Consider the following 23,918-nt stretch of genomic DNA (forward strand, 5'->3'; position numbering starts at 1 on the left):
CACCTTGAATGTCACATTCATAGGAAAATCCATCAGAATTCAACCCTCTAGTGTGCTCTAAGACTATACAAATTTACTTTTGATTTACCCAACAAAATTTATAACCCTACTTTAACTAAATTCCTTATAATTTTTCTATGGCACATTAAATATGATTTTGCCAATATGCATTTCATACTAATTGATACTATTAACCATTGCATTTAAAATAATAAAATAATAAATTTATAAATACTACTCTTAATAACATTTAATATTTATATGAAATAAAATATAAGCTAATTTGAAATTACTAAATGAAACTAACTTTAGATCGTCTAGTTTAAAAGTACTAAGTTAAACTAACTTTAAACTAGAAACCAGAGCTAAAAACAAGAACAGACCCATTTCTAACTCACAGGAGATGGGGAGCCATGTTATTGCCCTAGACTGTTGTTTAATCTAAATTACGCATCAATCCTTTAGTGGGTTTACAGATCATTAATATTCTATGAAATTTTCATTATTCTGATGATGAGTGTGATCTTAATAAAAAGAAAATATATACAATCTAAATGAAAAACAACGACAAAAACTACAATAAACTGTAAAAAAAACTATAGCAGTTGAGTCTTTCACAAACAACTAAAAGATAAAAGGAAAAAAGAGTAAACAGATTGCCTGGTGGAGGATATCCTTCTGGATAAGCAGAAGGCGGTGTTACCGCAGTGGACTTCTGTTGTTCAGACATTCTGATTTCGCGTCTTCTCTCTCTGATGGGTTTTCTGATCTCAGCTTTTCACTTCCTCTACACGGAATTCTTCTTCAACTGAATTGTGATCTGTAAATTGTATTTGGGTATGCGTTTATATAGATAAGGAAGAACTTCCCTGTACATCTCTCTTAACCGACAATACATCATACGAAAAAGAAAAAGAAAACATAAAAGTATTTTGAGTGGTCTGATTCATTTCTATAATGACCATCCAATGGGGTTTAAGTGGAAAAAGAGAGGGTTTGTGTCCTAACTATTCAAAGTATGTTGGGTGGTTTGATTCATTATCCAATGGGATTTAAGCAGTGAGCTCGCTGGGGAATAAATAATATAAAAAGCTAGAATATAAAAGCTTGAATAAATGTAAGGGATTCCAATGGGATTCCAATGGGATTGAATAAATAATTCTTAAATGCTAAGAATATAAAAGGGAGCATCCTCCATCCACTATTTGTATAATAGATGTAAGGGATTTCAACAAAGTTTAGTCGATGATAAAATCATAGTATTAAAATGACCTTTTCTTCTTTTAAGTGTAACTTTTAGCTAAGTATAACTCATCCCATCTTATGACTGGTTTGGTAGAATGTCTCGAAATGGAAAAATAGTTTGGTAAGTAGTATAATTTGTGTTGGGTTTGGTTGGTAGTGTGTCATTATTATACTTTTATTCATACTATTTTATATTTATCTTTTTGTCATAATAATATTATTTTATTCTTTCTGAGAAGAATGGAGAGTTTCTAAGTTTAACTCTTTACAAGGTGAGTCATCTATAATCTCTTGAGTGATGTGCAATGGTCTTTCATCCCAATATCAGGAGCAAATCCAGAGAGAGATGAACCTATGATCTAACATACCTAAAGAAGCAACCAAGACCTAATATGAGAGACCATGAAATTATCATTGTATTCCTAGACATCATTTTTCAATAATGTGGAATTGCTTTAATTCAGTCCCATGAGATAAAAAGAATAATTCCAAAACATAAATTATCACATGTGAGTTCTAATTTTATGCCCTTTCCTACCAGTCCTTTAAATCAACTTAATACACATTTGCATGATAAATTGCTATATAATAGTATTTAAAGAAATTATGCGAGACTATTAAATATCTAGGGATCTCAGTTTGATTTTCTAAAAGACAAATAATATACATTGTTGTCATATATGTGACTTGCATGATAGTTTATAGTGTATATGTATCATCCATTGTATTTATTCTAGTATGTGAAATTACTTGGCCCAAGAGAGCTATCAAGTGCCTCATAAATTCCCCAATACTACCCTTGGATACCATCTAAATAGGCTCATCTATTAAGAAGATAAAGACAAATAGGCTTTACAAGAATACATTTTAATAGATTGATCGTGCATATCATCAACCACTTTCATGCATCAAAATGAATTTGCATGACAGAAGATCACCATGTAGCTTCCGAAATAAAAAACACCAATTTTTCTAAAGGATTGGATAGGTCTTAGCATAATCATTAATTCAAGGAAATAAATTGTAGACAAGAACAAATAAATACAATATTACATTTGCACAATTCTTTAATTACCGATTCTAATATAAACCCAATCCCCTACAATTAAAATTATCAATCTCAACTTACCTAGATTAATATCTTCTATCTAGCCATATTTAATTGATTAAATTAAATTAATTCAAGATAATTATTTGTTTAATAAATTTAATAAATTTTAGCCAATTTAATTTACCTTTAATATTTAATATTAGAAAAACCCAAGAGTGGCAAAGGGAAAGTTGAACCTTAATTTTTCTTAACATGAAGCTCACCAAATCCATTATGAACAAAAATTATCTCATCTAGTTAAACTCCTTATACACATAGTTCATGGTTCTATGTATTGATAGTAGAAAAAATTGGCTCATCTCTATTATACATATTGTAATGCTCCACCAAGGAACCCTTGGAACAAAGGGTTAAATATGCACTTAAAATATTTTTTTCTAAAATATGGAATAAGTATCACTTAACCATAACATAAGAAAGATACAGCATGCAAGAGAATATAAGCATATCCTCAAATGACCATACATGAGTGGAAGACTTCACAAACACTTCCAAAGGTTCCCAAGAAACCAAAACCAAAACATGAGTAGTAAAGCTACATTCAAGCCATCACATAAGGGTTTAGACTTTTCCCATGAACCTCTTGGATCATGATTGAACCTTCATCAACATGGTCGTCCAAATCATCCTTGTGGAAATTCAATACAAGAAGCCAATAAGCCTTAAGACAAGAGACACATGAATAAAAGCACATCATGATGTATCTAAGTTTTGACCGTGCTAACTCAAAAGGCATACTAGGAGACAACTATATCCAAATCTAAAATTGAATTTTTGACTAGGCCTTGGGAAGTACTCACTATTTTCTACATGATAAAGTGTATTCTCTAAAATAGGAGGCAAGTACAATAAATCCTACGAAAAATGATTATGGAAATCTATTAGTTTGAATTATATGCCACTTTATTGATATATGGAACATTTCATGGGTCATGTGTGCAAAAGTATTGATCAAATGCTAAGAAACATTAGACCTATATAGTGAAAAGGGGAGAAAAGGAGACAATGTATAAGTCATATGTGATGGAATATGACTCAAATGTGTTAGAATAATTTTAAAACTTCCAAATTATTTTAGAGGCCAAATTTGTAGGGTAATTTTGGTTCTAATAGTGTGAAGGCTTTTTCACAGTAGTATATAGCTAAAATGTAGGATTTCTCCACACCAATGACTAATAGATCATTACATATTGAGGAAATTCTTGTAAAAATCAAGACCTATAATAACATTAAAAATTAACAAGTATATGTATCTAAAAAATGCATAAATATAAATGTGAAATGACAAGGGATAGAAAGGAGAAGACCGTGCTCAAGAAATATATTATTGGAAGAAAACATCCATTTGGACATTGGTCCCCAATAGTGGTATAGTACAATTCCACCCTACCACATGAAACCCTTAGGCCCACCCCAAAATGGTCAAAGAGATAGTAACTTGACCATAAAACATAGTGTAAGCACACACACCAAGAATGGATAACAGTCACACAAATAAGATCCATACAATGGATAGATGGTATATAGGTCTAATGCAACACATAAGTACAACACAAAAATCCAATGAGAAAAATCAACATGTGGACTATTGTCTAGAGATAAATCACAATATCACATATCACAACTCATCAAGGTGTTAATGACTACTAATGAGCCTACACACCATAGTACCAACCATAAGGATTATCTCTTATCGCATGGATCAATATTGAAATCTAAGGCACAATCATTTGCCTCACACACAAATCTCTCATTATGTCTTAGGATTCAATGGTATTCACCATATATGCTCACACTCAAATAACTCATGAAATTTGGAGACTAAATGATATCTAGCTCACATTTTCATCTGTGCTCACATTTGGGTTATGTATGCCATTCAAGGATAGAAAGGAGCAGACTATGCTCAGGAAATGTATTACTGGAAGAGAACTTCCATTTGGACATTGGTCCCCAATGTGCGGTATAGTGAAATTCCACCCTACCACATGGAACCCTTAGGCCAACCCCACAATACTTACAAAGATGATAAGTTGACCATAAACATAGTGTAAGAAAACACACCAAGAATGGATAACACTCAAACCAAGAAGATCTATACAATAGAAGGATGGTATATAGGTATAATACAACACATAAGTACAATGAAATAATCTATAGAAAAATCTCAACATGTGGACTAAGATCCAAATATCAATCATAATATCACATATCACAACTCATCAAGCTGTTAATGACTACTAATGAGAAAAGACATCAAATTACCAACCATAGGGATTATCTCTTGCCACATGGATCAATATTGAAATCTAAGGCACAATCATGTAACTCATACACAAATCTCTTATGATGTACTAGAATTAAATGGTATCCACCATATATACCCACACTCAAATAACTCAAGAAATTTTGGGACTAAATTATATTCACATTGTCATCTATGCTCACATTTGGGTTATGTATGACATCCAAGGATTTGAGGCATCCACATAACCAATTAATTTTGTTTAGTATTTATACCCAATATATTCTATTATGGTTTTCACTTTTTAAGGAACTCCTTTTCATAGCCTATGTGGCCACTTCTAGGTCAAGTTCCATGTATGGAGATACTCCCCATGCCTACTCAAAGTAACTAGTCCTATGGATCAACATCACACAAGCTCAATCTTAAGAAGGAAAATAATGCAATATCATGTTCACTCAGTCTACACCAAAGATATGAAAAAATACTTCATCTACTTAGTCTACATTGAGGAAAAGATAACCATCAATTTTCCACTCAATCTATATTGAGTACAAGAGAATAAAATATGTACCATCTACTTGGGTTGATGCTAATGACAAGAAATAATGAAGTCTTAATAACAAGAAAGTAATCACTAGAGAATGAATTCACTCTATGACAACCAAGGCATGCAAGTTGAGTAAACAAAATAACAAGAAATAATAGAATGCTAAGTTACTCTCAAGAACTCAAGGTAGGACACTGAGTATATTTTCAGTAGAAAGGGTTGTTGCTCCATCCATCACAGACAATATCACATACTTCCAAGTCTTTCAAGATGATCAACATATACTTGAATTTATCATGTGCAGTGACCACTTTAAAGGGCAAGAAATTGATGACACACTAGATGACAAACCTAAGAATGATGAACTCAAAGATGAAGATGAGATTCTAAATTTAGAAACCAACACTATTCCTAAGGAAATGGTTGAGTTGGAATGCATTTTTGACCATGATGAATCAACATTTCATAGAAGAATGATCAAAGAAAAGGGAATCGAGGAATGCGACTCATACAACTTAGGCATCGATGATGATCCTAGAATGGTAAGGATCAGGAAATCATGCAATGCACAAGAAAAGGAAGACATGCTTAAATTACTTTTAGAGTATTAGGATGTCATTGCTTGGAGCTATGAAGAGCTAAAAACATATGATCCTAAAATTATAACGCATGACATTCCTTTGAAACTAGATACAAAGCCTTTTCGTCAAAGGCAAAGACTTGTTAATCCTATCATTGAATCACTGTTAATGAAAGAAATTCAAAAGCTTCTTGACACCAAGATCATTTTCCCCATTGTTCATTCCACATGGGTGGCCAATTTGGTTCCTATATAGAAAAATATTGGAGAGATTCATTTTCTGTAACTTGAATGTAGCATCTCAAAAGGACAATTATCCTTTACCTTCACTAGATGAAGTCCTAAAAATTGTAAATGGTTCAAAAATGATGCCTTTCTTGGATGGATATTTAGGATATAATTAGGTAATGGTTGATAAAGAATATAGGCTAAAGAAAACTTTCATGACTAAGTGGGGAACTTTTCCCTACAGAAGAATGCATTTTGGGATGACTAATGTGAAGGCCACATTTAAAGGAGCCATGGATGAAGCATTTAAAGGATTGATAAACAAATGTATAGTCATCTACATGGATGACTTTACTATCTTTTCAAAGGATTGAAGCACTCACATAGCTGATTTAAGACAGGTATTCAACAGATGTCATAAATATGACATATCTCTCAATTCCAAGAAATGTTCATTTGGGGTCACTAAAGAAAATTTCCTAGGTTCTATTATCTCTAAAGAAGGAATCTCCATTGATCCTGATAGAATTGAAGCTATTCTAAAGTTATCACCACCTCATAGTCGAAAAGAACTTAAGTCTTTCTTTGGGAAGATAAATTTTGTGCAAAAATTCATAAGTAGATTTGTAAAGATAGTCCATCCCCTTAATGATCTGCTCAAAAAGGGAGCTAAAACAGAATGGGTTCCAGAGATTAAGAAGTCATTTGAGGATATCAAAGTGGCCATTTATATGGCCCTAGTACTAGTGAGTCTAGATTACGAGCTACCTTTCAAAATATACTCTTTTGCCTCAAAACATTCATGTGTTGGGATTCTTACGCAAAAGAAAGAAAAGGAAGATGAAAGGCCTATTGCCTTTATGATTTGTCCTCTAAAAAATGTTGATTTAAATTATTCTAACCTTGAAAAACAATATTTTACTTTAATCAAAATGATAAGGAAGTTCTGCCATTATATACTAAGAAGCAAGTTGTATGCGATAGTACCTGATCTAGTAGTTAAGACTTTGTTGATGCAAAATGAACTTGGTGAAAGGCGAGGAAAATAGATGGTGATCCTTCAAGAATTTTACTTGGAAACTCAACCCATGAGATTGGGTAGGGGTCAAGGATTATAAAAAATGATAGCAGATAACCAAATTGAAGATAAAAAGGAATTTAGGTTTGACAGTGAAACAAATGAGAATGATAAAAAGAAAATGATCGTATCTCAAGTTGATATTGGTTAAGGTGTAGTGATGGATTTTTGGTACCAAGATATTGTTTACTATCTTCTACGAAATTAGTGCCCTAGTTGGATGAATAGTTCTTAGTGTAGGGGGCTCAAGATGAAGTGTGAGTCCTACATGTTGCATGATAGAAAGTTGTACAAGAGGAATTATGAAGGAATCTACCTAAAGTGATTAGGACGTGAGGAAGCAAAGGAAGTTCTGGAATAGTTTCATGATAAATATGGTACAGGGCATGGTTCGAAAAAAGAAACTACTTATATGATCCTAAGATCAGGTTATTTTTGGCCCAGGATATTCAAAGACAGTTTTGAACATGTACATTCTTGTCAGATTAGTGCTAACAAGGAAAGACAACCAGTGATGCCATTACAGCTAGTGTTTGAAGTACGCCCCTTCATAAAGTGGGGGCTAGATATCATAGATCTTGTCAGTCCACCATCATCAACTAGACATACTTTTATTCTCACAGCCATAGATTATTGTATGAGATGGACATAAGCATAAACTTTTAGAAGTTGCACTGCTAAGGTGGTAACAAACTTCTTGGAAGAACATATTTTTACTAGATTCGAGATGCCATTCTCCTTGGTGTGCAATAACAGATCAGCTTTTGCATCGATATTCTTAACTTAGTGGGCATTAGAAAATCAATTCATCATCAAGTTCTCTTCAAATTATTATCCACAAGGGAATGGTGTTGTGGAATCTACAAACAAGAACTTGATCAAAGTAATAAGATCTTTGTTAAAGGAGAATCCTAAAGATTGGCATATGAAACTTAAATATTCTTTATGGATAGATCAGGTGAGGGTCAAAAATGCTTTGTGGACTTCTCCATACTTGCTTGTTTATAGACAAGAGTTAGTATTCCTACTAAACTGTAGGATTCATGTTCTAATATTCATGAGTAGGTACTCTGAAGATGCTGACAAAGCACAAATTAGATTGATAAATCTTTTAGAGATGGACAAAAAAATGGATAGATGCATTGGAGCACATGGCTAAACATCAAGCAATCATCAAGAGATGGTTTCATAGGAGAGCCATGATAAAATCGTTTAGAATTTCCAACCTTGTTCTACTTTGGGATAAGGCGAAAGAAAAGCCAGGTAGCCGCACCAAGTGTCAACACTTGTGGATTGGTCCTTATCAGATTGTAGAGATTCTTGGAGAAAATACTTTTTGTCTCAATTCCTTACAAGGGGAATTAGTTTCGTTGCCAGTCAAAGTGCATTTTCTAAAACATTATTTTGAAGACTAGAAAAATAAAAATAAATAATTAAATTTAGTTAGATTTTATTTCTACAAGTGTTTTTATTTTCTAATGGTGTATTTGCTTTTAGTTTTACATTTCCTTTTAGTCGCATCTTTGTTTTCAAAGTTGTGTCAGTCCTTGGGTGCAAGGTGCACTTGAGATTTTATCTTGAGATATCATACTAACTACTCTTTTGGTTTTGATTTTAGGAAGAGGTATTTCATTTGTCAAAAGTTTTGGACAATTGTGTGTCTTATACCAATTGAGGAATGGATGTCACTTGCAATAATAGGGGGACTTTTAGTCTTGAGTTTAGGATTCTAGACCAGCAAGTTCTCAACATTTTGCAAATTTAAAGGTCAATTGTCTCAGGTGTTGTTAAACCAAGGTTGAAAGCAGCAAGGGATGGTCCAAGCCCCAAGTGGTTCAAATAGAAGGGTCTTCTCAAAGGATTGCTAAGATCATTGTTTGGCATGAGAGTTTCTAAAAATTTCTAAAAGAGAAATGCAAGGGATGTTCACAAAAGGATCAAATCCAAGAAACAACACCAATTTCCTAACTACACAGTCTAAGCATAGTCAGGATACAGAAGAAAATAAAAAGAAAGAACAATGTTAAGACTGGAGGATTCCAAAAGATCTAAAAGGGGTAATCTGATTCAAAATGATTCATCTAGTACTAAACATTATGAGCTACATGGAGTGATTATTCAAAAGATTTCTGAAAACTTAAAAGAAAAGTGACAGCTCACTAAGAGCCCTCAAACTAATTCTCTCATCTAGTCAGACAAAGGATTGAAAAAAACCTTTATGGAGATACCTGACGGATGAACCAAGAGGGATGGAAGATTGTTTTCAAGTTGTCAAAAAATTTTGATAGACCACATCCTGAGATCTTGAGGGAAATAAATACACTAAACACAGACTAAACTTGAAGATTTTGGATCCCAAAGTTTTGACTATGAAGTCATTTGAAATACACTCAAAACATCTAAAATTTAGTTGGTGTTTGACCCACGTTGAAGGAATCTTTATTGATAAAGAAATGTCTTTTTCATTTCTTCCTTTTTTGGGGTCTATTCATTGTGCTTCCACAACACACACCCCATTTCCTATCAAGAAATGAGGACCGCCCTATCTTGCAAAGGTTTTTGGACTTTTAAATTTGGGATCGTAGTCATCTAAAGGTCCCCCACTAACTCCTAATTCACATCTAGGTCTTGTCAAAAAACCATGAGGGTCAAAAACTCAAGACATTCAAAAAAAGGTGAGTTTTGGAATTTTTGGCACACTAGGCGCACCTCCCATGGTGCGCTAGTGCACCTAAGTGTTGGGAAAGCATTATGCCAACTGCATAGCTATGCAGTTGGTGCACCTATAGCTATGCATCCACACTAAAGACCCCAAATATATATTAGGGGAGTCCCTTTACCCTTCACCCTTTACCCTTTTCTTATATGTAGCTTATGCTTACATCTAGTCTTGAGAATAATGACTCTCAAAAGGGTGCTTCTTTAAACTTAGTTACTGTTCCTGCTATGTTCTTGACATTTCTCCTCTATCAAGTTGTCCACCTTATTTTCATACTACTAACCAAGATAGGGGAGGAGGGAAATGCACATGAGTGAGTGATCTAGCATAATATATTTTGTGTGTTTTCTTGTTGTCATGTACTTCCCCCATATTTCTTTTTCTCACTAGTACATTTGAGTTCCATTTTTAACCTAAATTTTTGATGATAGGCCAATTTGGCTTGTCAAATTCATTTTAAAAAAATTGATCCTGATAATGTCAAAATTTTGATGACAGTTAAGTTTAGCATCAAAATTTTGACATTATTAGGGATATAAACAAAAAGAAAATAAAAATGAAACTTTATTCGTTTACACAACAAAGTGCAGGTGAGAGGCTTCCAGTGGTGTGACAAAGAGTTTTTTTAGTGCCATTCAAGGTAAGGGTTTTTAGTGTTAAGTTGGGAGTAAGGGATACTAAGTCTTAAATTTTGTTTGATTATGCTATAGCATGATAACAAATGGATCCCAAATTTATTGAAATTTGAGCACACCATCTCCATCCACTTCATCCAATTCAAAATCAGCATTGATCACCTTGAAAGAATAGGTGTAGCATAGAGAATGAAGCTTACTCAACCTTAAACCATCAAGATTTAAATTTAACCATACTCTTTTGAGAACAAAGAGACATGTAAAAATAGGGATTGCAAATTATTAGATATGTTACCCTTAATAGAGATCCAACCCTCTTCCACTTTAATTGCCTCATTGTGTTAGACCAATGAACTCAATGTTGGACCAACATCACCAAAAGAAAAATTGCTTTCAGAGAAAATGTCTACCATTTTAGGAGGGTCGGGATTCTTAATGTTGATCATTTAAAATGTGGTAATTTGATTAATGAAGACTAATACCTTTGAACGAGATCAAATCTCTTCAGCATGTAAGTTTTACTAAAATACATTAAAAGCCATATAGTGATCAATTAGGGTTTTGAGATCAATAAAGTAACATAAGAAGCCATAATCAGACTGTATTTATATTTTTAAGCATGAAAATGACTAATTAGATCAATTATTCCAATTTAAAGTACCAATCATGGATGATTGTTGGAGCATTTTTGTAAAAGTATTGAATTTACACTCCAACATTTTTAGGTGACAAAGAAAATGATTAATATGAAAATAAGAAATATATTTTAGATGATGCTTTGAAATAACTACTTTGCACACATAACAAATCCCAAAATTTATCTTTACTACTTAGAGGCCAAAATAATAGTCTTAAGTAGTTAAATTGCATATGAAAAGAATGATAAAATAATTAAAATATAATGTACCATTTAGAATATGTAGGTACACAAAGTTGACTATAACAACTACTAATTCCCTTGTTTTGTTTAGATTTTAACTATCTAATTTTTGTATTTTTCATGGTGACAATAATGTCCATTTAATTATCCACATCTTGTAGATGGTATTTTATTGAATATTCTATATTTTGGGCTTTTTGGCACCTAATTTGATGCAATATTAGCAAAGATATAATGATTTTTCTATAGACTATCAAAACCCTCATCTTGAGTACCGAGTGAGAAAAGGAAATGTAAATATATGTTATTTTACATGTACCAAATCCCCGTGAAGGATGTAATGGGGGGTAACCATGTATTTTATTATTATATATGGTGCATGTAGTGAATCATGCATCAAATGGAATAAGGACCCAATAATAAAAATGTCTAAATTTTTGTGTTAGACTAATTGTACTATTAAAGATTGGTCTAGTTTGGGAATTTGAACAATAAAAGGAAATTGTATGAGAATAAATGAATTAGGAATGTATAGGGGTGAGTAATGAGGATGTCTTAACCCTTAATAGATTAGGAACAAGGGAAAACTTAATTTAAGTTTAGGTTGGTGGTTTTCTCTACAAAGGAGTTGTAGACATGACTAGTTTTCTAAATGTTGAACAAAATTAAGGTATGGGTATTAGTGTTTGGGGGTAGTATATGGTCAAGGGGTTGAATAGGTTTTAATGTGCATTGGAATAAGATCCTTAGAAGGGGGGAAATATTAGAAGACCAAGGTCAAGAACTGATCAATGATATGGATCTATGGAGATATCTATAGTGGGTTTGTTTGTGAGAGGGACAATCACATTGAGTTGCAATATGATGACAGAGATGGTAGTTGTTGTTGTAGTAGAAAGTGAGGAATCCTAGTTGGGATTATTAAGGGATAAGGTTTGGTTCTTGGCATGGAGAGTGGTGGCATGATAATCAGATTTGGGAATGCAATCAAATTAGAGTTATTGTGATCAATGGAATTGTTGAGTCTATGACTAATTGTTTGTTGAGTGGAGGCATAAAACATTGGTAAGAGGATTTGAGAGTAGGCCTAATGCTTGAGACATACCATTGAGGGTCATTTGGGAGAAACAAGAGTTGTGATTGTGGTCATATTTTTGGATCTATAGGTTGATCCTAAGATTATCACATTGGGATTTGAGATGCTTTGAACGTGTGATTAGTGTTAAGAGTGGAAGCTTGGGGACCTTGGAGATTAGTCCAAATAGTTGACAGAGTGTGAGATGATCAATTATGAAGCCTTGAGAAGGTAGGGTTGTTCCAAAAAAAAGTAGAAAATGGAAACTTTCCTACTAAATGCTAGTTGGACCATGATGCTCTACATTACAAACCAAGATCCTCCATCTTCAATCTAAGCCTCATACACTTAATTTGAAAGCTGGTGAGAAACATGAGTAATTTTTGCATACTACATCTAAGCTTTAATTAGAGTTTGTCACACTTACAAAGAAGGTGAAAGACAAATTGCTAGTCTTAATCACTTAGAGAGCTCTTCCTCAGTTTAGGATATTTGACATTAAATTGTAGTACTAAGAAGGTTTCATTGGAAGAATATGTTTACTTCAAAAATAAGACTACATCTAGTCATTACAAGATGACTTTGGAGATGAATCATTTATTTTGAGAAAAATTGACAAATAATTTATCTAAATAAATAGGTATGCCATTTTAGAGCCATCCTATTGGGTAAATTTAACTTGTATATACTTCAGTGAATTAGTTTCTTGTTTAAAAAGTGAGATGGATTACCATGGCAAGATTGTTTAGCAATATAAAAGTGAATATTTTTTTGAATAGTTTTTATCAAAAAATATTTCAGCCTTGTCAATATTTTTTACCTAAGGATAACCTTGTGAAACATGGAAACAACCTCCAAGCTATGGGACTTGATCTATGAGGTTGAGTCTTTGGAGAAGGCTAACTTCCTTTACTATTATGATGCACTTAAACTATTCTTACATAGAAAAGGGAGAAGGAATACATGAAAGAAACTACCAAATATATTCTAAAGAGGTGATGCACCAAAATAGGGTGTTCAAACCAATCTCTTCCCATACATACACAACATAATTATAATGACAATCCAAAGATATATAGATTTAGGCTTTCTTTAATATATTAGCTACATACATATCAAACAAAAAAATGAGTGACACAAGGAAAAGGCTTCACTTCTTATCATTAATAGGCCAAATGCAATATAGAAATGTAGATTATATATATTCATAGTAATCAAAGAGAGGCAAACAAATCTTGCACAATACATTAGTGGCTAAAGGAGATAAGACATGATGTCATATAATTCAGAGGTAAAGAGGGAATTTATAGTGGCATTCCAAGGAAATACTAGAGAAATAGAGAAGATCCAACCCTAAGAAAGAGTACACCATCTATTTTTACAGTGTAAGCATAATTTAGATAGCTTCCACCCTAAGATAGAATTCAACCACTACAATCAACATTACAAAGAATAATTACTAAAAAACTAGAAAAGATCTTATCATAGTACAAATCCAAATGTGAGAAGATCACTTATTCACCAAACAATCTTTGAGAGGAGAAAACTGACAACCATTAACCATTTGACTAATTATATGGATCAATAAGCATCGATGAAGAGTTATGTTACATTTATTAGGTCTGAGGAATGATGAAAATGGTTGTAGGAGATCTGAAAGATCGTATCTATCATCAAAGAGCTATTTACCCTATTATCAACTTGCCAAATTAGGTGGAAAGCATAGATCAACTGTATTCAACTATCACTCTGTACAATTCTTGCTACCTGATTGGTTGGGAGTTCCCCTTCATCCAGCTTGGTGGATGAAATTCTTTATATGTTTTGATCAACATTGAACTCACAATACTATGAGCATCAACTATATAACCTTGACTTCTATGATCTTATGATTTCCAATACTTCATAGCATCACGCCCATCCCTTGTTCTCTTTATGATCCTTCAATAGCAACAAGATCATACGATCTCATGACAAAATGATGGTCCTTAACATCCCTGGTGTAAGGTCACAGTACCACTATTTTTTCTTGTGATGTCATACCATGGTCAAATTGACTTTATGATCTTATAATTGTAGTCCATTATATCAAAAACCATGGCAATAATTCTCGTGATCCTATGATCATGGTTTTACTATCTTTGTCATGACCTCAGGAGGTATCCTCACTTGTGCTTGCAACCTTATAGCTTTAAGATCATGTGATCCACCTTCCCCTTCATAGCATTGGTGACCTAGGAAGTCAACTTTGTGATCCTATGATCATTGACCCTCATGGCATTAGAACATATCCTCACAATACTTATGATCTTATGATTTCCTATAGTCATAAAAATGGGTAAGCCCTTTCTTTGGCTTATGATCTCTCAATTGTCCACAATATTATGACAACCTAACCATTTGACTAATAGGAACCTCTTATCATCCTTTCATGGCTCTGAGATATAAATTATAGAATTGAATCTTGTGATCATTGACTGTTCGTCAAATATTTGAAATTAATCATTAGCATGAAGGCATTTTTTGCCAACATTTCTAGTGACTCAATGTGGATACAAGCTTACTTGGCATATGACCAGTGGCCACCAAAAGATCCATTGGGCTATGGAGTCTCTAAAACAATGAAACTCATCAAATTTATCACTTCTACCACATTGTAAGCCATAAAACATGTCTTTCTACCTTTGTAGTTCTACAAAACAAAAGGGACCAAAATTCTCGTCAACAAAGAAACCTATGCTCAACACTTCTTGGAAATAGGAAAGAACAGGAAGAAAACTTCTCTAATTATGTACAAAAAACCTCATCCTTTCTTTAGAAACAGGGCTTGAGATATATTCCATTTACTAGAATAGACAGAATTTCACCATAAGGTTTTCTTAACTAGAAAGCATTGGCCTATTTACAACTGATAATTACATAGGGACCACTCCATAAAGTATCAAATTTTGAGTGTCTCCCTAATTTTTCTCTATCTACATCCCACATCATCACAAGGTCACCCTCCCTAAAATTTCTGACCTTAGCCTTCTTATCAAAGATCCTCTTCATCTATTGCTGATGTATTTCTAAGGTCTATATTGCTTGACTTCTTTTCTACTCTAGCTCCATCAAATTTTCCATTCTTATAGACATTACATCATTTCCAATTAGTTCTAACTAATGAGCCAGCTCAAGAGCTAGAAACTCTAATGAGATTCGAAGTCTAGCTTCCTCGCCATATACTAATGTGAAAGGACAATTTCCAATATTCCTTTTGGGTATTATTCTATCATCCTAAGGGTAAGTCTTCAATTTTTGGTGCCAACATCTTTGATTATCTTCAATAGTCCTCTTGATGCTTCTAATTAAATTCTTATTGGATGACTCAACCAAACCATTACCTTGAGGGCAATAATTAGAAGATGTGCTCAAGTAAATACCATGATCAATTACCCAAGCACAAATATAAGCTCCTACAAATGATTTTACATTATCTGATATTATAGTGGAAGGAGCAACAAATCTGGTAACAATTCCATTAAGGAATTCCACAACTAAAGCCTCTGTAGAATCCTTCAAGGCTATTGTCTTTGTCCACCTTGTAAAATAATATGTTGTAGCCAAAATCCACCTATGACCTAGAATAGAAGGCAGATTAATGGGACCAATAAAATCTAATCTCCACCAAGGAAAAGGTTGATTAACCTAGATGGGGTGAAGTGGGCGGGTTTCAAGGCTCTTTTTTCCAGAGAAAAAGGCACATTTTTCACACTTCCTTACATGTTTGTGGTAGTCATGGAAAAAGGATGGCCAAAGTAACTGTCTCTCATGATCTTCATTGCAGTGGTTCCTACTAAAAAGTGGCTACCATTAGGACCGTCATGAAACTCCTTAATCATTCTCTCTACTTGATCTATGCCAATACACCTTAGCAAGGCTCCATTGAAGTGCCTCCTAAAAAGAACACCATCAATTATAGCATAAGGAATAGACTATAGTCTAAACTATCTTCTTTTAGCTTTATCCAATGTTTGAGGATATCCATTCCCAGCTAAGAAGGTCTTGATGGGATCTATACAAATCCTTGGATTATGATTCCTCACCTCCTGCTATTCTGTCAATACCAAGACAACTACCTCATCATGCTTGTGAGATGAGATCATCTGTCTACACAACCCCTTCCCTCTTACTCATTTGGTAACTTGGATGTCCACATCATACTCCATCACCTTAGTGATCCAACCTACCCTTTTCTCACTAATATATTTTCTTAACAATAAATTTTTAACACTTGCATGAGGGACCAGCAAATGGATTTTATTATGAGACAATAGGTGTCTGAATTTCTTCAAGGCTCTTATGACTGCAAGGGCTTTCTTTTCCACATAGTTGTACTTATTTTCATACTCTTTCAACCCTTCACTAAATAAAGCAATATGCTACTCTTTATTTTTTCTTTTTAATTGAGTCAAAACAATAGAAATACTTGACTGACCTCCTAAGGTGTAAAGAATGAAATCCTTATCAAATTTTGAATTGATTAGAGTAGGGTTGAAGCTTTGGCTACTTTGATTTATTCAAAAATTTCTTTCAGTGATAACTTTAAGAAACCACTCCCAAAGAAAATGCCTAAAATGATAACTTCAATCTGAATTTGGTTTGCAATTGCACTTTGCAAAGTTTCTGGAATCTTAGTCATGCATACACCAATTCGCCTGAAATGCACTAATATGGCTCTGCAAAAGCCCTTTTTGGGCAGGATTCCTGACGATGTCCTTACCATAGTTTGCAAGCCAAATACCCAAAGTTCTCTTATCCACCATGCTATATTCATGGTCATCAGCCATGAATTCTTGAGAAATGATTAGAGATACTGTGTGTCCACGAATACTACCTCCTACTTCCTCACGTCTCTTCTTGACCTTGGAAGCACTCAAATAGACATTTTGATGCTTTTGCATAGCATTTTTAAAGAAACATTTTTAGAAGATGATGTCAAAATTCTTGTATTAGCCAAGTAGGTACTGAGGCCAAGAATTAGCATCCCTTTTGTAGACATATCAGACAAGCGTTGGGAGGAAGGCATAGGGTGTATTATACATAAGCATCCTTTCTTGCTTGGCATGAATGAGTGACAATTGATTTGCCATCAAAAGTGGGCGTGGCTTGGAAGGGATTTTCTACATGAGTAGTTGTTGTTGGACGACATCAGTGAGACCGACTTCACATGGCTAGATGAGTTCAGCAACATCATCTTCTCCAATATATTCCTCCTATAGGGACTTGAAGACCTTTATGATTGAAGGCTTCAAGCCCTAGGCCCCGCTCAACCCACTGATGCTTCTAGCCTCCCTATCCCCTGGTTCTTGTTCCCTATTTCCTAAATACTATTTCCTTAACCATTGCCCTTTGAGAAAAAAAATGATTTTAAGATATTTGTATTTTTCTTTGGATTGGGCCTTGCCCTTTTTTGTAAATTTTGAAATAGTAAAACCACATTGATTTAGTCAGCTATTTTGAATATCTATGTTATGAATCAGTTTTATGTACATTATACAGTCTAAAATATTATCAATGAAAACAATAATTTTTGGCTTCTCAAATTGTTGTTCTTGTTAGTCTACGACTTTGTATTTGTAAGTTTGTTTTTGGAATCTTGATTCTCAATGCACTATTGAAATGTTACTATTAGTCTTAAAAATAGTTAACTATTAATAATTAACTATTTTTCTTTAATCTGATTGGTTAAAACAAATGGAGCTTTAAGGAAAACTAAAGATTAATAGATTATAACTTTAACAAAGTTAAATATAATTTTGATAATTTGTGTCAAATTTTTATTTCATACCTATCTTTTCACCTATTGCGAACTTTTTTTTTTCATTATGAAATCTTTAAAATGATGAAGAATAGTTTATAAACAATAATTACAATTTTCAATATATGTTAATAATTTATAGATAATTTAACTATATTATATTTTAATTTTGAAACTAAATAATAAATATGAATTAAAATATAGCATTTGCAATTATATTTTTAAATTATAATTATTTTATTTACATTAAACTATTGTCATTATTATTTCATATCTTGCACCAATTTTATTTTATAAAATTTAATATATCTTCATTGAATTTTTCATATAATCTTTATAATAAAAAGCTTATGATAGAAAAGAAAATCATTTCTAAAATTCTATAATAGAAAAGAAAATCCTTTATTTATATATATTAAAACTATTATAATAATTATTATAAATTATATTATATATATAATATTTTATATACCAACAAAGTGATATCAGATAGAATTGTTAAAATTTTGGAATTTTTAGAGGACTTTCTTCCATCAACATATCTTGGAATTCCATTTTTTATGGGATCAAATAAGACAAGCTACTGGAATTTGGTTATTCAAAGAATTAGGTCTAGAGTGGTAGCTTGGAAAGCTAGGTGGCTTTCTTTAGCAGGAAGAATTCTACTTATAAAATTAGTACTTTCAACAATCCCAAATTACTATATTGCGCTCCTTAAAGTGCTGGCATCAATCTTATTACAAATCCAAAACTTGATTAGAGGCTTCCTTTGGGCAAGAAATATGAATGGGGATAAAAAGATTTCTCTTGTATCACTTCATGACATGGCTCATATTCTAGCCATTGGTGGAGCAGGTATTCATGATTTGACAAAGAGAAATGCAGCTTTTGGTGGGTAACTCATTTCGCATATGTACACTAAACCTCAATCAACATGTTGTCAGATAATGCAACAAAAGTATTTAGATAATAATGACCCCACAAGAATTTTTTCAATTCTTAATCCCCCTAAAGGCTCTATGATTTGGGATTTTATGATCTCTTCCAAGGATATTGTTCTTAAATATATTTCTTGGGAGTTGAATAAGGGAGATAGAGTCAACTTTTGGAGGGACTCATGGAATGGATTTCCACCTCTTCATACTTTGCAGTTTTCTCAGAACATAATCAACATTTCAGAATCAGTTTGGGGAGATAGAGTCATTGATTTTATAGATAAAATTTGTCCCTATTCTAGGAAAGTCACTTGGAAAAATCTAGATCACCTGCCTTTGTCTATTCAAGAGAAAAAAATGTTTAGGGACTATTTAGACAAGAGCCTTGTTTACATTTCAGATGGGGAAGATAGATTGTTTTGGGCTCCAGCTAAAGATGGTTGCTATTGAGTCAAAGAGGGGTATAAGTTGTTACAGAGAATGGTTGCACAAAAGAATCCATCTAGAGCTTATAAATTTTGTTGGAACCATGTTGTTCTTCCAAAAGCTAGATGTTTCACATGGCTTGCACTTAAACATAGAATTCCTACAAGTGACAGATTGACTAAGTTCAATATTGCTCCTCCATTTAAACGTATCTTGTGTAATGAAGAATATGAATCAGTGGATCACTTGTTTGTCACCTGCTCATTCACATATGATTGTTCAGTTTTTGTTCTCAAAAAACTTCATTATTATACTCCTCTTCAAAATAACCTTTGGGAGATTTTTCAATCTTGGCTGCTTCTTTTTTTGAAAGCTTTATTTGCAAGAATTTGGATATGTACTCTAGCTTTGGTTATTTGGGCTATTTGATGGGAGAGGAACAAGAGGATATTTAGAAATGAGTTTGCAGAGAAAGAAATAGTGTTACAAGGCATTGAAAAGTCTATATCAGAAGTCACTAATGCATGCCTTTTTAGATGCAAAATCAATCCTACAATCTCAGTTTGGGACAGCTTCATCATTTGAGAGTGGAAATCTCTTCTTATTCCATGGGGGAGTGAAATTAGCAACAATCAACATTCCAAGATAGATAGCGCAGTTGTGCAATGGCTACCTCCTAAGTCGAGTATAGTGAAACTTAATTTTGATGGCATTTCAAGGGGAAATCTAGGTAAATTAGGTCTTGGGGCATGTGTCAGAGATAGTAAAGGTATAGTTATAGCAATTTCATCCTCCCCACTGCCAGATGGGACTAATAATTCAGCAGAAACACAAGCTCTCTTGGTAGGCCTTGTACTGCTTAAAACAGGTAATTTTGACAGAGTCCATATTGAAGGTGATTCTCAAATGGTTATTAACAGTTGCATTAAATGACAATCCTATTCATGGCATTTGTAATATATCTTCAAGAAAATTTGGTACTCGATTGATAAATTTTCAAAAGTTACCATATCACATACCTTGTGAGAAGGAAATAAAGTGGTCGATTTCATATCTAATCTCAAGTGTGATGGTGTCGTTGTTAATACACATCAACCCAACTCATTTATTGACCAATTCAAACAATTGCATTCATTGATTGCATCTAAAAGTTGTTTATCATGCTCATAAAATTTAGATGTAAGGCTTGACTCAGGACAAAGTTTTCAATGGTATAGTTTTATGAGCCTCGATTTTGTCGATATAATATCTATTGTAAATATCGATAAATATCTTTATGTAGATTTGTATATAAGCAATGATTCCAGATTTTCTTTCTGGTTCTTTCCTGGTTGAGCTCTTTGAACTAGTTTTATTAATAAATATATTCAGTGGCTAGCCCATATTTGCAAACAAAATAAAATTAAATAAAATTAACATCATGACTTTGACATGCTCATAGCCTCATTGCTCAAGCTTAAAAGTAAAATAATAATAATTTCTTTTATTTTTCTCTATATTAATTAATATGCTATCTTAATTATTTTCAATGACTGTGGCTCAATTTTGAGCCAAATTTTAAGATTGAAGAAAAAGTCTATTTCTACTCGAAATCGAGACATGTGTACTCAAAGATTCTACCCAAAATACTGATCATTGCATAAAAGAAAGATCGACGGCTTAAGATGAATTTCAGGCTGATTTGGGGAATGCTTTCCCATGTGCCTAGATTCATCCAAAATTGTGACACGTGTCCATTCATTACCAATTGGAAGACTTGGTTAATATTATTAATAATTATGTTTATAAACAATTATCACAATTATCAATATATGTTAATAATTTATAGATTATTAAACTCTATTACATTTTTATTTCAAAACTAAATAATAAATATGAATAAAAATATAACATTTATAATTATATTTTCAAACTTTATTTATTTTATTTAAATTAAACTATTGTCATTATAATTTATTAATAATTATTAGTACTTGCCGGTAGGTACTAGTCTTAGGGCTAAGAGCTAAATATATCATTTTCAATGTGATTCATCAATGTTAATATTTTTATTTTTTTAATGTAAGTACATTGGTTTATATTTTATATTTTAATAATGTTTTTTTTTTATAAATTATAATATGTTTTTTGTCATTCAATTAAAAATAATATTACTTATATTATATAATCATTTAAGATTTTTTATTATTATAAAATATTATTATTTTTATTTATAATTGTTTATTATATAATAGAACATATAATATAATTATAACCATATGATATATATGTAATAGAACATATATATCAATGATTATATAATATATTTATCAATAAAATTTAAATTTAAATTAACATCATGACAGAAAAATATAATTATATTACATTTTTATTAATTAAAATATTTTATATATTATAATAAATTTATTAAATTTAAATTGGATTTACATAAAATTAAAGGCAAGTACTAGTGGCACTTGTTTCATATCTTGTACCAATTTTATTTTATAAAATTTAATATATCTTTATTGAAGTTTTCATATCATCTTTAAAATAAAATGTTTATGATAGAAAAGAAAATCATTTATATAATAGAAAACAAAATCCTTTATTAATATTATATTATAACTATTATAATAATTATTACAAATTATATTTTTTATATATAAAAAATATTTTATATAAATAATTAAATTAACCTGAAATTAGGGCACGTATACTACAAGATTCTACCCAAAAATTAAAATCCCAGCCATTGACTAAAAGAAAGATTGATGACCTGAGATGAATTTTGGGCCAATTTGGAGAATGCTTTCACATGTGCCTAGATTTATCTGCAATCATGACACGTGTTCGGTCATGGCCAATTAGAAGACTTAGTTAATATTATTAATAATTATGTTTATAAACAATTGTCACAATTATCAATATATGTTAATAATTTATAGATAATTAAACTATATTACATTTTTATTTTGAAACTAAATAATAAATATGACTAAATAAATAACATTTGCATTATGTAATTATATTTTTAAATTATATTTATTTTATTTAAATTAAACTATTGTCATTATAATTTATTAATAATTATTAGTACTTGCTCGTAGGCTAGGTACTAGGCTTAGGCTAAGAGCTAAATATTTCATTTTCCATGTGATTCATTAACGTTAATATTTTTATTTTTTTAATATAAGTGCATTGGTTTATATTTTATATTTTATTAATGTATTTTTTATAAATTATAATATATATTTTTTCATTTAATTAAAAATAATATTACTTATATTATATAATCATTTAAGATTTATTATTATTATTAAAATATATTTTTTAATTTATATTTATTATATAATAGAACATATAATATAATTAATTATAATATAATATAATATAATATAGTTATAACCATATGATATATATGTAATAGAACATATATATCAATGAATATATTTATGAATAAAATTAAATTTAAATTAACATCATCATAGAAAAATATAATTATATTACATTTTTATTAATTAAAATATTTTATATATTATAATAAATTTATTAAATTTAAATTAGATTTATATAAAAACTAAAGGCAAGTACTAGTGGCACTTGTTTCATATCTTTCACTAATTTTATTTTATAAAATTTAATAACTATTATAATAATTGTTATAAATTATATATATATATATATATATATATATATATATATATATATATATATAATATTTTATATAAATAATTAAATTAACCCAAAATCAGGACACGTGTACTACAAGATTCTACCCAAAAATTGAAGTCATGGATAAAGTCCTTGATTCATGTAAAACTATCTCTGTAAAGTATTCATTGTTGACGAGGTTACAACTATTTACCTACAACCTCAAAGAAATGGAGCTTACAAATGACGCAAAATGGAGCACCCTAAAGAACTTCATTGGAGCTGGGTCATCTTCTCAAATTATTACTATTGTCGTCAGTGGCAATCATAATTGATAGCACTAAGAAGTAACAACTTAGGAAGTGATAGTACTATAATAATTTTGTTAGTTGTTGCTCTTTAATTTCAAATTTTGGATTTAATTTCAGCTTTGTTTAATGTTAATTATTATATGAATCAAGAGCCAACATATCAAGATAGTTGGGAAGCCAGGCACTGGCATACTATTACTACACAGAGCAGATGGAAAAAATTTCCCTACTACTTGAAAAAATTGTACAATTGGCAATGTGATTGTACACACATAATGTATTATGTAGTAATAATCTAATTATATATACAATTACAAAATGACCTACAGCTATTGTTGCTCCCTTGTATCTGCAAAAAGAAATTTAAGGTCATTTCAATTTGACATTGAGTCATTTTCAAAGGGTTGTAATTGTTTGTAATTGACAATTGTTAAATGTATTATGTTACAATTTCTTAAAGAAACTAG

The 23,918-nt window shown here is 31.5% G+C and overlaps 1 long non-coding RNA gene across 1 annotated transcript in view; it reads right to left on the bottom strand.

Annotated features, from left to right (window-relative positions):
• LOC149553725 (uncharacterized) overlaps nt 1–786 on the bottom strand; it is a 115,779-nt gene extending 114,993 nt beyond the window's left edge. The window contains exon 1 of the long non-coding RNA XR_016353421.1: nt 661–786. This is a non-coding gene — a long non-coding RNA (uncharacterized LOC149553725). The remainder of the gene's footprint in view (nt 1–660) is intronic.
• Nucleotides 787–23,918: the final 23,132 nt, after the last annotated feature.

Source organism: Cupressus sempervirens, chromosome 6 (assembly GCF_028749045.1).
Source record: "Cupressus sempervirens isolate cs-2001-9-10 chromosome 6, ASM2874904v1, whole genome shotgun sequence".
Classification (NCBI taxonomy): Eukaryota; Viridiplantae; Streptophyta; class Pinopsida; order Cupressales; family Cupressaceae; genus Cupressus; species Cupressus sempervirens.